Here is an 18,471-nt window from a genome sequence, read left to right on the forward strand (position 1 = left end):
TCTCTATAAGATGGCAAAATTGTCCTATAACAATTGATGTCATATATTGTCACTGTTTCACCTCTCCCCATCAAAACAGAATGCAATGCTAAATACTGTGTAGAAGCATTTCTCTGCTGGAACATTGTCAAGTATGCACTGAATCACTGTACATTTCTCGCAACACATCCACTCCCAATATGTTCTCCCCATAATGGGATGTCTGCAAGTGGCATTTCTCTGTAAAGGGACCAACAGTTATAGGTACTAACTCTAACATAGGACATATTTCTGGCATACATGTAACTCCTACAGAAACATTCTGTTGCCCTGACATGGTCATATCTAGAACCGCTGAACTGTCAATGGAACATACTCGTGACATAGCATCTATCTGTTATGGCATCTACCTGGGCTGCTTCCGGAGGACGCTCCCGGGCCTGGCAGTTTTACCACCGGATCCGGCTTGCCAGGAGGGGTGTACTCCAACGGGCAGTCATGCTTCCAATTCAGAATCAGAAGCATACGCTTGCGCCGCGGGTGGCTGTGATCGGCGGAACTGGCTTGTGTTCCAAGCCTCGTTCCTGTCCCCGCTCGGCCACGGCACATGCGTGGGTCGGCCTGCGCTCCAAGCCTCGGTTTCATGCCGAGTGCTTTAAATAGCGTTCGAGTTCAGAAACAGATCACGTCTTCACGCGGTTTGTTCCTGACTCTCTGCTACGCTTGGATCCTTGATCCGCTCCTGTTCCAGTCTTGCCTTTCCGGCTTCCCTTGTTCCTTGGTCCTGCCTCGTCCTTCCTGGGTCTGGGTTCCCTGATTGGTTCCTGGGGGGTCCTCCCTTGGTTCCCTTGCTTCTCCCGACCTGGTCTGTTTCCCTCCTGCCTTACCTGGGTACTAGCCCCTGGCTTTTTCCACCTGGATCCCAGCTTCTGCATAGCCTTGCCTGGTACCAGCTCCTGGCTTGCCTAGCCTGGGTACCAGCTCCTGGCCAGCCTCACCTGGGTACCTGCTCCTGGTTTGTTCCACATGGATACCAGATTCTGCCTAGCCTTACCTGGGTACCAGCTCCTTGGTATTCTGACCTGAATTGTCTCTACATTCTGCTGGATTCTTTACTGAAATCGCACCACCAGCCTTCCTGGATCACAGAAAAGAGACTTCTTCATCTTCAAGTCAATCACCTTGTACTTGTCTCTACTTCCCTATCTGAAGTACCATCTACCTTCCCTGTCAGTGCATGCACTGTCCTGACGTCACGTTAATCCGCAGGGAAGTGTATCTGTGGTGTCAGGAGTTGGTCCCCATCCATCCCTGTATCATCAGGGCTGGGTCGGGATTGCTTCCTTGCGTCATCTTTTCTTCATCCTGCTCACGGATCCACCAGTCTGGCTTCTCCAGTGCACACATCTTCTGGAAACACAGGTACGCAGCGTTCACGTGACGCACACCTTAATAGATTAAGACGCCTTACTACCAGTTCTGATTCGGAGATGATGACTCTCAAGAATTAAGGAATGAAATCAGGGCTTTACGTACCGAGATGACAGCTTTGCATCAAGAAAACCTTGCTTTACGTCAGATGGTTGCTCAAGGAGCCAGTACAAGTACTTCAGCTGAGTCTGTAATGGCTCAAACTAGTCTGGTAAAGTTTGATGGTGACCCTCGGCGGGTGGCTGAGTTTTCTAATCATTGTAGGATCCATTTCCTGTGTCGGCCAATGCATTTCAATCAGGATAAGGACAAGATTGGATATATTCTGGGAAATCTAACTGGTAATGCATTGGCCTGGGCTACGCCCTGGGTGGTAGCCAAGAGCCCAATTTTGGAGGATTTTGTTGCTTTTGAGAAGGCTTTTTGGACGTATTTCAGTCACCCAATCTAGCTGCAGCAGCTCAGAATCAGCTCATAGATTTAAGGCAAGGATCTAGTGATATCATTACCCACATCAGTCGCTTTCGTCAATTGGCCACTGATTCCCAATGGCCTGAAGTCACTCAGAAGACTCTTTTTCGACGGGGATTGAGGGAAGAATACAAGGATGAGTTGCTTCATATACCCGAACCAGACACTTTGCAGTCCCTTCAGGAACAAGTTCTACGGATTGACCATAGATTGGCGTCGCTTGGAGAGAACAGTTCCAAGGTTCTTGCCAGTACCTGTTAAAGCTTCTGGCTCCTAAGAATCCACTTCTGAACCAATGCAATTGGGACCTGTCAGAGGCCCTTTATCTGATGCCGAGAAAAAACAAAGAAGAGACCTCCGATTGTGTCTGTATTGTGGGGCCTCTGGGCATTTTCTCAGTACCTGCCCCTCTATGACCACTTCGGAAATCGGAAAACTAAATGGCCTGTCGTGTATGGGGAAGGCAACAACGGGCCCTTCTTCTTCTTCAGCCTTTCCTGATTCTAAGCAAGTCCGACAACCCATGCAGCAGGTGATACTCATGGCCTTGTGCATCAAGGTCTCTTTGCCAGGTAAAGAACCCATTGAGGTTTTGGGGCTGTTGGATTGCGGTGCCTCTGGCAATTATATTGATGCCGATGTTGCCATTAAGAATGGTATAACCTTGCTAGAAAAGAACTGTGCTTCCATGGTGGAGGTCATCGATGGGACTCATTTGTCTTCTGGTCCTGTTCATCAACGCCCTGGGACTTTAAGATTACAGATTGAGGGACATCTTGAACAGATATCTCTAGATGTTATCAAAACACCCTCATATCCCATAATCTTGGGTTTACCCTGGTTGTTACATCACAATCCAAACATCAATTGGGTGACCCGGACCCTAGTGTTTTGTTCAGACCGTTGTGTACAGGAGTGCTGTAGTACCCGAGTCTTCTTCGATGACGTTGTCTATCTCTATTCAGACTGATGTTAATGGCATGTCTCGCCTATACTCAGTTTCCTCTATACCACTTGAGTATTCCAAGTTTCAAGAAGTCTTTTCTGAACCAAAGGACATTTCATTACCTCCTCACAGAACCTTTGATTGCTCCATTGATTTGTTACCAGACTCTGTGATACCACATGGCAAGGTGTTACAGGAGTGTCTAGAGGAATGTCTCCAGAAAGGGTATATTACGCCTTCCAATTCACCTGCGGGATTTCATTCATTCTTTGTCAAGAAGAAAGGCCATGCGTCGATTACAGGGAGCTGAATGACATCACCAGGAAGGATCGGTATCCGCTTCCCCTGATACGGACTATGATGGAATCATTACATGATACACGAGTATTCACCAAATTCGATCTTAGAGGGGCCTATCATCTGGTGCGCATAAAACCCAGCGATGAATGGAAGACGGCATTCAAGACACCATCAGGACACTACGAATATCGAGTCACGCCCTTTGGGTTGTGCTTGTGGTCTCGTGCAGAAGGGATGTGGCCTAGCAGTTCGGGCTGGACTGCCCCTTTTGGGGTGGGGCCAAGCCTGATTTGCATATGGTCTTTCCCCTTCTGTAATGGCTTGGCAGGCGAAGAATGGTGGTCTGGAGGGTTGCCCAGAGCAATGCCAGTGGTTAAGATTCATTCTAAACCTTCCAGCCATCACCTCTTTGTTTTTGCTGTGCAATGCCCCAGCAGTCTCCCAGCGACTCATGGACCATATTTTTGCTGATTTAATTGGGATATCTGTCTGGGTGTATTTGGAAGACATTTTGGTATTTTCCAGAGATATCAAGGAACACATAACTCATATTAAGGAGGTTCTCAGATGGTAACATGAGAACAACTTATATGCCAAGGCTGACAAATGTCTTTTTCATCAAGACCATATTGAATTCCTTGGATATGTAATCAGTGCCTCAGGCATACATATGGATCCTGCTAAGATGTGTGCCATCCTGGAATGGAGACTTCTCAGTGATCTGCGATCTCTTCAGTGTTTCCTTGGATTCATCAATTTTTACCGCTGCTTCATTCCATCCTTTTCTAAGCTGACCGCCCCTCTATCTAGTTTGACCAGTACTAAGAAACCCTTTGTCTGGGGGCCGGAAGCTGCAGCCTCTTTTGAACAACTTAAGGAGGCTTTCAGTACTTCCCCAATACTGCATCATCCTCAGGACGATAAGCCATTTATTGTGGAAGCAGATGCTTTAGATTTTGCAGTTGGTGCCGTTTTACTACAGAATGACCCAAGATTGGAGATGGAATTACCTGTGGCATACTATTCCAGGAAACTTACAGCTTGTGAATGGAAATATCTGGTTATAGAAAAGGAACTCCTGGTCATTAAGACCGCCTTTGAAGAATGGCAACATCATCTTCTGGGGGGCCGGTTTCCTTGGGCGTACGCACAGACCATCGTAATTTACAATTCCTGCGTTCTCTTCAGCGTAGAACCTCTCGTCAGGCTCGGTGGGCCTTTTTATTTTCACACTATGATTTCAATATCACCTACGTTCCCAACACTAGAAATGTGAAAGCAAATGCATTATCTCGTTCCTTGGAGGATGACATTAACAAGAAGGTCGGAATCAGCCTGTGATAGCTTCAAGACATTTCCTCCTGGCTCTCACACCTTATCTACAGAAAGTTGCTAAAGAAACCACGACCGATCCCAGACGGTCTACACTGGTGAGACGCCCTCAAGTGAGAGAAAAGGCCGGCCTGCTCTTTTTCTGGAATAGGTTGTACCTGCCCACGGAGGACCTCCGTAAAACCATATTGCAGGGTTTTCATGATTCTAAGATAGGGGGCCACTGTGGCATTCAGTCAACACAAGAACTCATTGCCTGGCAATTTTGGTGGCCAGGATGGGCTACCCAAGTCAAGCGTTATGCCAGGCCAAGACCCAGCGCAAGAGACCTTTTGGCCTGCTGCAACCTACAGAAATACCGCCATATCCTTGTCACACGATTGCCACAGACTTTATTGTGGACCTTCCACCCTCCGAAGGTCACACTTGTATCATGGTTGTTGTAGACTGTTTCACCAAATTAGCTCACTTCATTCCTTTTGAGAAGGTTCCTACGGCTGTTCAGATGGCACAGGCCTTTCTACAGAACATCTTTCGCTTACATGGATTACCTGAAAAAATATTATCTGACCGGGTTTCCCAGTTTGTCTCATCATTTTGGAGTCAGCTTTGCCAACATTTAGGTATCCATCGGGCTCTCAGTTCCACTCATCATCCACAAACCAATGGACATACCGAAAGAACAAATCAGACCTTGGAGCAGTATCTGCGCTGTTTCACCAATGCTTCTCAATCTGGCTGGATGTCGCATCTTGCTTTGGCCAAAGTGGCGTACAACAATTCTGTTCACTCTGCAACTGGACTGAGTCCCTTTTTCTGTTCCTCTGGTCTTCACCCCAGGTTGCTGTCTCTTCCACCTATTCAACCCAGTATTGTTCTTTCGGTTGATCATCTGGTCTCAATAATTCAAAGTCTTTATCCTCGAGCTGCTGGTACCCTGGTTCAGGCACGGGAGAACATGAAGAAGACAGCCGATAAACATCGGAGTCTTGAGCCTCCATTTCGGGTGGGGAATTTTGTGTGGTTATCGTCCAAACATTTGCCAGCCCGGAACCTACCTCTGAAATTGGCTCCCAGATTCCTTGGTCCTTTTCGCATAACTAAACAGGTGTCCCCGGTGGCCTTTTGGCTGGCTTTACCAGCATCTTGGCAGAATCATTCTGTTTTTCATGTTTCCTTGCTGAAGGCTTACCTGCCTGATCCCTGTGGTCGATCCTGCTCTCGACCCGCTGCAATTGATATTGATGGTACACCTGAATTTGAGGTCCAGGAAATATGTGATTCCCGTTATCTCCGGGGAAAGTTACACTTTCTGGTATATTGGAAGGGTTATCCTGCCTGTGACCGCCCTTGGGAACCACTGGGTAATGTTCATGCCTCCCCGTTGAGTGCAGGAGTTTTATTCCCGGCATCCTTGGAAACCGGGTGCTCCTGGCGTTCCTAAGGGGGGTCATGGTGTTATGGCACCTACCTGGGCTGCTTCCGGAGGACGCTCCCGGGCCTGGCAGCTTTACCCCCGGATCCGGCTTGCCAGGAGGGGTGTCCTCCAATGGGTGGTCATGCGTCCAATTCAGAATCAGAAGCATACGCTTGCGCCGCGGGAGGCTGTGATCAGGGGAACTGGCTTGTGTTCCAAGCCTCGTTCCTGTCCCTGCTCGGCCACCGCACATGCGTGGGTCGGCCTGCGCTCCAAGCCTTGGTTTAATGCCGAGTGCTTTAAATACCGTTTGAGTTCAGAAACAGATTGCGTCTTAACGCGGTTTGTTCCTGACTCTCCGCTACGCTTCGATCCTTGATCCGCTCCTGTTCTAGTCTTGCCTTTCCTGCTTCCCTTGTTCCTTGGTCCTGCCTCGTCCTTCGTGGGTCTGGGTTCCCTGATTGGTTTCTGGGCGGTCCTCCCTTGGGTCTCTTGTCTCTCTATTGGGTCCCTTGCTTCTCCCTTCCTGGTCTGTCTCCCTCCTGCCCCACCTAGGTTCCAGCCCCTGGCTTTTTCCACCTGGATCCCAGCTTCTGCCTAGCCTTGCCTGGGTACCAGCTCCTGGCCTGCTTTACCTGGGTACCAGCTCCTGGCTTCCTCCACCTAGATACCAGATCCTGGCTTGCCTAGCCTAGGTACCAGCTCCTGGCCAGCCTCACCTGGGTACCTGCTCCTGGTTTGTTCCACCTGGATGCCAGCTTCTGCCTAGCCTTACCTGGGTACCAGCACCTTGGGATTCTGACCTGAATTGTCTCTACATTCTGCTGGATTCTTTACTGAAATCGTACCACCTGCCTTCCTGGATTACAGAAAAGAGACTTCTTCATCTTCAAGTCAATCACCTTGGACTTGTCTCTACTTCCCTATCTGAAGTACCATCTACCTTCCCTGTCAGTGCATGGATTGTCCTGACATCACGTCAATCCGCAGGGAAGTGTATCAGTGGCGTCAGGAGTTGGTCCCAATCCATCCCTGTATCATCAGGGCTAGGTCGGGATTGCTTCCTTGCATCATCTTTTCTTCATCCTGCTCACGGATCAACCAGTATGGCTTCTCCAGTGCGAACATCTTCTGGAAACACAGGTACGCAACGTTCACATGACGCACACCTTAACACTATCCATATGAGTCTACCCTAGGTAACTTCTTCTCCTCATGGGTAACCCCCATCTCCTCATTCTCTCGCACTCACTGGTGCAATGATTCTGGGACAACTTCCCAATTCTCTAGCACATTTTTCACTCTAGCCCTCTAAGTCCGCTAAGGTACAGACTCACTAATTATGTTTCTAACCCTCTGGGTTTACTTTCAAACAAAGCCTCACAACCTGTGCGAGTTTACAAACAACCTTCAGGCGTCTTTAAACAAGACGTTTCGCTAGCCTGGCAAATATGTGCACACATTTCAAAACAAACCTATTCAAAATAAATTCGGAAAAACAAATCCGATCTGGAGCATGCACACCTAATTCCAAAGGTCCAAAGAGAGTCAACACGATTTCCCATCAAATTCCAATTCCGATTTCTGTGCCCAGTAATCTCTCCTTTCAAACAAAGATGCAAACAGTATCAGTATCACAGCTGCAACCAAAAACAGTTCAAACCCTCGCTATAGACAATCTCACTCCTTGTGGATCGGAAGCGGCACAGCTGATGGCCAGTCCTACTTGGCAGTCAGAGATCCTCTATCCCAACCACGTCCTCGATCGCCCTTGTGAAGGCCCCATATTGGGCGCCATTCAGTGAATCCTAAATATGTGCCGTGCTATGTAAACAAAACAGAAAAGAATCACAGACACATGAATCGGATGTTTCAAAGCAAAATGCATCTTCATTGTATGCAATGCAAAGATATCACTAATATGAATGCAAAATGAATGCATGTATGAATGAATGGATAATTAATGGATTAGGCCACGCTAAATAAACCATAGAAAAATGCAGAATGACACCTGTCCTAACACTAAACCAGTAAATCACAGGCCCACTAAAAACTCCTTAACCCTAAAAATGACCCTAACAGCAATACATTTTTAGTTACTTTTCAGTTGCATTTATTGACTACTTTTTGCTTTGTAACCCTTTCACTGCAGAGGTATTTTCACCATGGCTTTTTCACTGAGTACATTTTTGTTGGCTACATTTTCACTGGATGTCGGCTAATGTATACAAAGACAACTTGCAGCCAAGAATATAAAGTCGTTTATTGGCAACAAACACAAGTCAGATATTAGTTTCACTGAGGCCCAGTGGTGGGATACACAAAACACCAATTTCTCAGGCTCTTCATAGATCAGATTCTCAACCTGTTCCTATAGCCCCTAAAATATTCTGCCTTCCATCCAGGAAGAGTTCTTGTTGTGTGTAGAGGTTTTCTTTTCTTTTGTCATCCTTGTCAGAATGTAGTGAAGTTTTCCTTGCCTTAAAACTATCTTGCACCACCACCACCCATGCTACCCTGAGTAGTCTGTATACAGGGCAGTCATCAGACACTAAAAGATGTGTTGGGCCCTAGGGTTCTCAGACTTTAGCGCTCTTTGAGACTGTTAGGAACTTTCCTGGGCTTGCTCCTCTACCACCATAGGAGCTGCCCCAGGCTCTATATTCCTGACCAGCACTCTCACATTCTGCCCCATACCTACGGCTCCTCCTCCACCTTCTTGTTGCTTCTCTTTTCCTACTTTCTAACTTACACCTCTTCGTCTTTCTCCTAACTCACCGGCCTCATTCCTCTCTTGTTTTTAGTTTTCCTTTCCTCCTCGGCAGTTGGCAATGCTTCTTCGCCTTTCCTCCTTTCTTCATCTCTCTTCTGCATTCCTCCTCATGTCTCTGCCCTCTACACTTCCTTCCCCACTTCTCCTTCCTTCACATTTGCTTTCAGTCTTCCATCCATGACTGCTGGTCTTACTTCTCCCTCCACCAATCTCATGTCTCACTCCTCCCCCTCTTCTCTCATTTTAATCCACCTCCACATTTCATCCTCCCTTCTCTGCTCTCTGTTCTCCTTCCTTTGCCTCCACTCTCACTTCTTCCAAATCTGCATCTGCACTCCTCTCTCTCCTTGCGCTCTCGCCACTTCACCACACTCTCCTGGCTGCCTCTCTCAATAGTCCTGACTGCCACATTGCCTCCCTATTCCCAACCCCTTCAATTTTCCAGTTGGGCTGGCTGTGGGATTATAGTGTTGTTCTAATGGATTCCTTCATGCTATGTATTCTTCATCTATGATATCTATCTCCCAACACAGCTGCTCTTCAGAAACATTTCCACCAGCAGGGTATGCAGTGCGGTTCTGTGCCAGCTATGGTCAACACCTCTGTCGCCCACGCCAGACATGATATCTGGGCCAGTATATATTGAGTTGCTGTGCCACTCTGCTTGCATCAGGAACACTGCTTCGTTAGAAGTTTGTAGGTTTCATGCCAAGCCGAATCCCACAAAGGCTTCTGAATTTAAACGTTGCACCATCTGCAGAGGAAAGCCTCCACAGGATTCATCTTTAATGTTAGGCGCAGGGACACCAAATGCAAGATTGCGAGTCATGTCAGTCTATGCACCTAAGGCACTTCTGGAGCAAGCTGTAAATGTTTCTACCTTTTTCCACAGGAAAAGAATGTCGGGTAGACCCGTTTGAGTAGCTTGGCACGGAGGAGTGTACCAAAGAATATTCCCCAGTCCACAAGTATAAGAAAAATAATAAATATTGGAAGAAGTCCAACTCACCCAGCGGTTCTAACAGGCATCATTCTTCTTCTTCCTCAAAGAAGATAAGTCACTGCTCCAGGGACTCCTCTCAGGACACTGCATTGCAGGTACCATTCTAAACCCAATCCTCCACAACTGAGGAATGGGATGCCTTTTGACTCAAGATGCTTGACATCTTTAGCAAGTCCACGGCACCGATGACTTTGGCCCCAGTGCTGGTGTCACCATCAGGATCCGCCACACTCAGGTGAGCTAGCAGAGACCCTGCAAGGGATCACGACCATGTGCTATGTGCCCAGCCGTGGCCCCCCACCCATCATTCAGCTCCATTTTAGAGTTTTATGGAGAGGATGGTGACGTGATGGACGTTGCCTCTAATTTGCAAGAGGTAAATGGTCTGTCCGCATTTCCAGAACCTGACATGTTGCCTGCCCTAACACCTTCCAATGCCTAATGGCAAAGGATGTCGAGGCATCAGGGCTAACTGCCCCTTCCAGATAAAAAAAGTCCAATTCGAATTAACAGACATTCTAGTCTAAGGCCGAAGGAGAGCCTATAACAGTTCTTCCCAGACGTACAACCTTGATACTAGAGTTGTGGGAAAAACCAGCTTCAGTCCCAGCTGTAGACTAGAATTTGGCATGCAAACATAGGCCAGTTCCCTCACACATGGCCTTTCTGTTTTTGCATGCCTCCCCTGAGAGCATTGTGGTTCAAGCTACCATGGCGAACCTGAACACATCTTCTTTCCCGTCAAGAAACCCTTGTGTACAGGTGCATTATAAATGCCACATCATATCAAATAAACAAACCAAAGGGTGTTCCCTTTAGGTATACTTTAGGTGTGACTCAAAACTCATTAGGCATACAACCATGCAGAAAGACTTCATCATATAATTCCTGGTGTACATGATATGTATATAAGTTCATAGTATCGTGATTGGTGCAGAAAATGGACCATGAGATGAAAAAAACAATATTCAAAAAATGAGTGCTTGTCACGGTTCTAAAACAGTAGAACTAAAGATTGTGCATGACATTACATCACAAAAACTGAAAGATAACAGACTAACGGGAACATCCTTTGGTTTGTTTATGTCTAAATTGCTCCATGTTGTTCCCTGGTAGTAGGCAGACCCCTTCAATTTAGTACATCATAGCAAATGCCACATCATATCTTTGCTTTCTGACAGGTAGCGCTAGATCCCTGGGGTAGGAACGTTTTTGGTTCTGGCAGTCTTGGCTTGAGGGATATGAGATTTACTGTGATCAAACCGAGGCTGACATGTTCGAAGGAGAAAAGACTAAAAGTAATTTTACTGAAAATAACTTTTGTTTTTCTCTCACCCAAACATTTCAGACTATCCCCATGCCCCCCATTCCCTTAGTTACCTGTGGCCGGCACACCCACTTGTGTGCCACTGTCTCCAACATCACTCTGCGATGCCAGTTCCCTTTACTTGTGGTTTATGTTATTTTTTAATTGTTTAAAAAGGTTTATTGAGACGAGAGCGGGGGACAACCCTGCAACCCCTGCTCACATTACAGTGAACCAGGGTGCGGGGGACACCGCTGCCCTTCTTCACTGTAACGCAAAACGAGTGGGAGACTTGTTCAAAATGTTTGGCCATACGTCATTTTCATACACAGGAAATTCAGTCAACTCTCCTATTCATTTTTGTTCTCTGTCTTTTTTGGTCTTTCTGGCTATTAATGCTTCCTGTGCTCTGGAGAATTTCTCTGGTTGACAGTCTTAGGTACCGCTGAACACTTGGATGCTGGTGTGATGAGAGATGGCTTTGAGGCCATTGTCAATGATGACAAACAAGTGTGCCATCATATATTGTAGTCTGGCCTTGACACAGTTGACTGTCTGGCATGTGCTATGCAATGAGGACAGTATTGAGGAGGTACTCCTGGATGAGGACCTTAGGACCTTAGGTTTTGCCCACGGATGTTCATGCAAACCTCCTGGGCATACCATTTGATGGCAATTATTTATTTCGGGCAAAGGCCTATGAGTCCCTCCAGAGATTCTAGTCCTCCAAAGCTAATGCTGAGTCCCTGGGCCTGACAGTTCAGCAGTAACAGCCCACCAGCCCCATGGACATTGGAGGGGTTTTCCTGCCTTTCCCTCCTATGCCCAGAGATGGCAGGGGTCAAGCTCTCTCTGGCACACAACAGCTGCAATGACGCCCAGCCAGGGATTCGGGCTGAGGTGCTCCGGAGAGGAGGGTTGTCTGCCTCAGCTGTGCCCTCAGCAGTGCCACGTACAAAGCCTCTGTGAAGAAGGCTTCCACAATATAGGTCCTGTGGGTGAGAATCTCCCTGTTCGGCATGGACATGTCTCTCACTATGTCTGATCGATGCCTGTGCCTTGGATGTCATTCACCACGGTTATTACCTCTCTTTTGCTCAATGTCTTCCTGACCAGCCTTCTCCTGGCCAGTGCATGCTTCCACACTCTCTCCTGTTGGAAGACGTCAGTCAGCTTCTGGTGAAAGCTGATATAGAATTAGTGACACACTCGGAATGCGGCAAGAGCTGATACTCAGTTTATTTTCTGGTGCCAAAGAAAGATGGGGGCTTGTGTTCGATACTGGATCTGTGTCTCTTGAACATGTACCCACGCAAGGGCAAGTTCAAGATGGTTACTGTAGCCCAAATCCTTCAAGCCCTCAACCTGCAGGACTAGCTGTTATTTCTGGATCCCCCGGGCGCCTACTTCTATGTGCCCTTTCACCTAAAGAACAGGAAGTAGCTGAGATTCATAGTGGGCCTTTGCTACTACCAGTTCAAAGTCCTGTTGTTCGGTCTGTGTTTGGCACCCAGGTAATCAACAAGCTGCTGACAGTGGGAGGAGTCCCTGTTCCCTGTTCTGGACATCTGGCAGGCAGCTACGTTGGCCTCACTGCACACAGTCATCAAACATTACTGATTGCATTCCCAATCAGTATAGGACACTTGATTCAATAAAGCGGCACCCCAGAGATGTATTGCATAGGTGGAACACTTGCAATCCTCTCTCCTCCAGATCTACATACTGCTTTGGGGTTCTATCATAGATGACAAATCCATGGTTGGAAAAATCCATTAGAAGAACAAATGAATTACCTTTCGGTAATGTTCTTTCAGAGGTATGTTCCTCCCAAGGATTCTAAATTGTCCACCCAACCTGTCCCAGTTGGCAGATAGATAGTACACTTTCGGTTCTGCAGACCCTCAGCATCAGAGTGGTAGGTGAAAAGGGTGGAACTAAGGTCACCAGGCATGATGCCTCAATATATACTGACCACTGTTGAGATATTTGTTAATATGTTGATCTTTTCACTAAGTGGCAAACACCGGCCCCTGGTCTATAATCCCACCCCACAATTCTAGGACTAGAAACAAGCACTCTATGGGCCTCATTATGAGGTAGGAGGTAGTCATGGTGCTATAAGCACCATGGTTACCCCCTTACCGCATTCCGGGTCCGGGTACCTGAAATAGGGACTTACCGGGTCATTCCAACCTTAGAGGACCCAGTCCCCATTCACATTTGAGCCCCCATAGGCGTTTTACCAGACGTTATGGAAGGGACCCGCTAATGGACCTCGGAATAGGGTGGTAAGGGATTGCCGGCACCGGTGTCCTTACCGGTGCCAGTAATCCCTTACCACCTACCTCGTAATGAAGCCCAATATCATTAACACTCAAATATATTCAAATAAAATCACTTTGTGCAGGGGAAGTCACCACAATCAGATACATACAAGTTGAGAATTTATATACAAAATTAGAGTTGGGCTGCCTGTGATAATCTCACTGTGAAGTAACACACACATGAAGTCACATCATATCATCGAAATATATCCCAAACATTTCTAATCCACCTCTAAGCAGCATTTCCAGTTCTATGATAACCTTTCCGCTAAACGGTCGGTGTAGTAACACTTTCTTCAATTATCATTTATACAAAATTGTTTTCTGTTGATGAATACCAGATTAAAACTTGTTTTTTCTCTAATATCACAAAACAAGTATGTATAAGAGAAAGGTTGCATTAAAATATTACATTTGTGGACACATATTTAGATCAATTTGCACAGCTTGTATGAATGTGGGGTTGTGGATTTCTATCATGTGCATGCAATTTGAATGTAGAATACAATAGGTTTAATCTAATTCTGCAGGCGTGGGCTAGACAAACAGTGCTATCTATTTAGAATGTAAAGGATCTTGGTTCATTCACCCAATATTGGAGAATGGTTGCATGATTTCCTAATATACGGATGAGTACCTATTCACTTTGCAGATCAGGTCTGTGCAATGCCAAGAGAGGAGGATGTATGTATATTTTACATGAAAGTGGAATTATGTTGGTTAAACTACCTTTCACCTCCCCATTCACATTTTAATATCTATGGCTTTCACAGGTTGCAAATTATCAAGCAATTGTGTATTTAAGCTAAGAAACGTGGCCACCGATTGACAGTCAAACGTGTTTGACTATACGTGTGGATACCTCAGCATTTAGTTTATTTTAACTGTACTTTAAAAAATGCTGCACTGTTGGCACTGGGAGGTGTGCCTTGTTTTACACCACGCACTCAGCACAGAGAAAGCATTTTTGTTGTTCTTATTTAAATATACTCAGTCAAATTACCAACTGATCCTTAGTTTTATGAGATGTGCCTTGCAAAAAGAGATGAACCTTTTGAATGGCAAATATGTAATGCATTTTCTATTTATGCCAAGCGAGGTATTTTATCTGTGCTGTAGGATATAATTGCTTTTTTTATTGAATCAGATGAAATTGTGCCAAATTAACTATTTGATTATGAATGTGCAGCATACAAACACATTTTTTAATGATTGCCCTCAGCTTTTACTGTGATTATGTGTGTTCATGTTATGTTCAATGTTGATGTATATTTTTATGTTTTTTAATACCAAAAACAAAGTAAATAATAAGTAATCTCCCTCAATTTTGGTACTGTGGAACTTGGATTTAACTCACTGTGATGGGGCAGAAATGCGAAACGGACACAAAGGTAATTTTTTCTCAATGTTTGCGATTTATTAAATAAAAAGGGGTGAGATAAAAGCCTATCTTTCCCTATCCTAACAAGGATGTCCCTACCCAGCAAACTAAACTTAAAGAAAGATGACCTAGTGCTTCATTACAAGTTTGGCGGTCTGGAAACAAGGCTGCCGGTAGCAACATACCAGCACCCTTTCCGGACAGCCAAACTAAGAGTCTGCCGGTAGGGGCACGGAACTCCCTGCAGACCTGACCTGCCGTGAGTACAGGCCCCTAACGGCAGGATTTTCACTGAAGCACTGTTACTAGCTAATTGCTATTGGACTCCATGGGAATGGGAAAGAAACATTCTGCCGCAGACTATATCCCGGTGGCACCGTGATGTCAGGCGGCTGAAACAGCATTACGGGAGTCGGCAGCAGCGCGCCACTTCTGGAGGGTTTTACTTCTGACTCAGTAATGAGGCCTCTAGTGTCTAAAAGTCTCTGACCCTCACACTAATACATACAGCAAAATAACATAAGGAATATTTGCCTGTCTTCAATTCAATTGATTTCCTTCCCCACGATCAGTGCAGGAAGACCTTTGGAGAAGTTCTGATTCAAACAATAGAATAACAGTTCAAACGTATAGGTTCTTTAAAGTAATCCTTGTGACCAGGGTTGGATTCCCCTCCCCTGGATCTATGCAGGAATAACTTTGGAGAAGTTCTGATTCAACAAAGTTCTGCTCAGTTCAACACAAAAGATCCTTTCCTTCAAATGCGACTTTCCACCTGTTAAAGTCAATGGACCTCATTACAACTGTGCCAGTCTGGAAACAATGGTGCCGGTAAGCCTACCGATACCATTGTTACTGGACTGGCACAGTACGACTCTGTGGGCGGGTGCTGCCCCACCCACCATGGTCAGACCTGGCAGGCGGAAAGGCACCCGCCCGCAGAGTGTCACGGAAGCACCGGCACCGTTATTAACATTGCAGGTGCTTCCGTGGTCCCCATTCCCATTGAGTCCTTTGGGACTCAATGGGAATGGGGATTTACAATTTACCGGCGCCTGACTTCCCGGAACGCCTGGGTTGTAATCCCTCGGTGTTACCAGTAGATCAGGCACCGGTAAATATTGCAAGTCCGGCGGCAACCCGCTGGTAGCACCGGCAGGGTTACCGCTGGACTTGTAATGAGGCCCAATCTCTCTTTCATAAACATTTGTTCCACAAATCAAAGTAATTCGCATCTTTCCCAATATCCTTCTTGGTAAAGTAAAAATGTCTCTGTCTCCAAAACACAAGTTCATAAATCAAGGTAATTGGTTTTCACAGGATGTAAAGCAATTCTCAGTATATTACATTTCTTCTTCAAATTGAATACTTTTGCCAGGAAGGCACAGCAATGACTTCTCGTAGTGCCACACTTGTTCTTCAAATAAAATAATGCTAAGAAGGTCTTTTGATACACCTCTTTGCCACAATCACACTGCTTCAGAATAACATCTTATTTCCTGGTCAACTAGTCTGCCAGGACTAGTTAATATTGGTCCATTTCCTGGTTTACTCACCTGCCAGGATGTAAAACCTCTACAACTGCAATTGTTCTTAGTGGCAGTCTCTTAACTCTTAGCAATGTGGTTTACAGGTCGCCCCAATTGGTGTCACATAAAAGGGGAGTTGCACCCCTATTGCCTCTGTACTACTCCTTTGCAACCTCTTGGCTGTTGACAATGCAGGTTACAGGTTTCCCCTAGTTGGTGTCCCAAAGAAGAGAGGTTGTGCCCTTGTTGCCTTAGTATCACACCTTTGCAGCTTCCTGGCTGTTGGCAATGCAGGTTACAAGTTTCCCCCAACTGGAGTCCTATATAAGAGGAGTTGTGACCTTGTGTCTTTTGTGTTGTTTTAATCATTTGGTATTAAAAATGATGGGTTTCTGCAACATATCCTGCTCGAAGCGCCCCTGGTTCACTGTTAGCATTAAGTACGCTCACTGGTCTTCTCTGGTGCCTCCGTTCCCCTCGCTGATTCTCCGGTGGGTTTCCTGTCTCCTGCCAGCACTGGCATATCTTCAGCGGTCTGCACAGTTGTTTCCCAGAGCTCTGCCAGCTCCGTTGACTCTCCCCTGCTTCCTGCAAACCAGAGCTTTGCAAGTCGTGTTGGGAGCACGTCTCCCTCTTGGCTGGGTCTCTCTTCCTGACACCGCTTCCCGCTTAGCTTACTATGCAATGTGACAGGCCCGCATATCTCGCATCAGCATCAGCTGGCATACTGCGTTCACCTGCGGTAGACTCAGCACTCTGGTCTGCTTCTGCCTCAGCTACTCCTTTGGCATCTCCCCTCAACTGCAACTCATTCCTTAATTTAAATGTCCCGCTCGGGTATTTTGGTCTATAAGAACTAGACCACATATTCTTGTTAATGGCATTGTTGATTCTCACTAACTCTGGGACCCTCTTCCTCGTCCCAGTTCCAAGAGCATTTTAGATCCTGAAGTTCATAATGGTTTGGGGGTTTTGATGTTTAATTAGTTTGGATTGCTGTGTGAATTGAGAATTGTCAGAGTTAAGGAATTTTGTGAAAAAGGTTTGTGTTTTAACTTTGGGGTTAGGACCTCTATTTAAGACATGATCATGACAATTATAGATGTTTCATTTAATTCCTGAATCCTCAAAGTACACATCTGGGTCTGATAGCATGGTCTTTGAGTAGTTTCATAGGCTGGGACTTGTACAATAACAGCATGCCACTATCTATTGGGGAATTAGGGAAATCTCGTCTTCAGAGGAAGATGGATACTGTCAGGGTAATTCATAGAATTTCACACAAAAGTGGCACACGCGGCTGGCGCACAGTGTGCGCGTGCGAATGTCTGCGCCAGCCGCGTGCGCTAACATCGATATCCGTGCACAGCGTATTCATGGATTTTACCTTCCAAAACCAGCCGTGGCGCAGAGTGGCGCAGCGACCCTGCAGCAGCGCCAGTTACGCCCCCAAGAACGCCCTCGCGCAAGGAAAAGCCATCAAAATTCCCAATTCAGCGCAAAGGGCTGCGCTAACCCTGGATCAGTATACAGGGCTGGCAAACAGCAAACGCCAAGCGGGGAACGTATATTACTGGGGTGCGCGGGAAGTTCCACACACGATTTCAGCAGGGTACGTGTATTTCTGGGGTGTGGGGAAGTTTTACATGCAATTTCAGCAGGGTACGTGTATTACAGGGGTGCGCGGGAAGTTCCACACGCAATTTCAGCAGGGTACGTGTATTTCTGGGGTGCGGGGAAGTTTTACACGCGATTTCAGCAGAGTACGTGTATTACAGGGGTGCGCGGGAAGTTCCACATGCGATTTCAGCAGGGTACGTGTATTTCTGGGGTGCAGGGAAGTTTTACACGCGATTTCAGCAGGGTACGTGTATTACAGGGGTGCGCAGGAAGTTCCACAAGCGATTTCAGCAGGGTACGTGTATTACTGGGGTGCGCGGGAAGTTCCACACGCGATTTCAGCAGGGTACGTGTATTTCTGGGGTGCGGGGAAGTTTTACACGCGATTTCAGCAGGGTACGTGTATTACAGGGGTGGCGGGATAGTTCCACACGCGATTTCAGCAGGGTACGTGTATTTCTGGGGTGCAGGGAAGTTTTACACGGCATTTCAGCAGGATACGTGTATTACAGGGGTGCGCAGGAAGTTCCACAAGCGATTTCAGCAGGGTACGTGTATTACAGGGGTGCGCGGGAAGTTCCACACGCGATTTCAGCAGGGTATGTGTATTTCTGGGGTGCGGGGAAGTTTTACACGCGATTTCAGCAGGGTACGTG

Source organism: Ambystoma mexicanum, chromosome 5p (genome assembly GCF_040938575.1).
Source record: "Ambystoma mexicanum isolate Mex_15411 chromosome 5p, UKY_AmexF1_1, whole genome shotgun sequence".
Classification (NCBI taxonomy): domain Eukaryota; kingdom Metazoa; phylum Chordata; class Amphibia; order Caudata; family Ambystomatidae; genus Ambystoma; species Ambystoma mexicanum.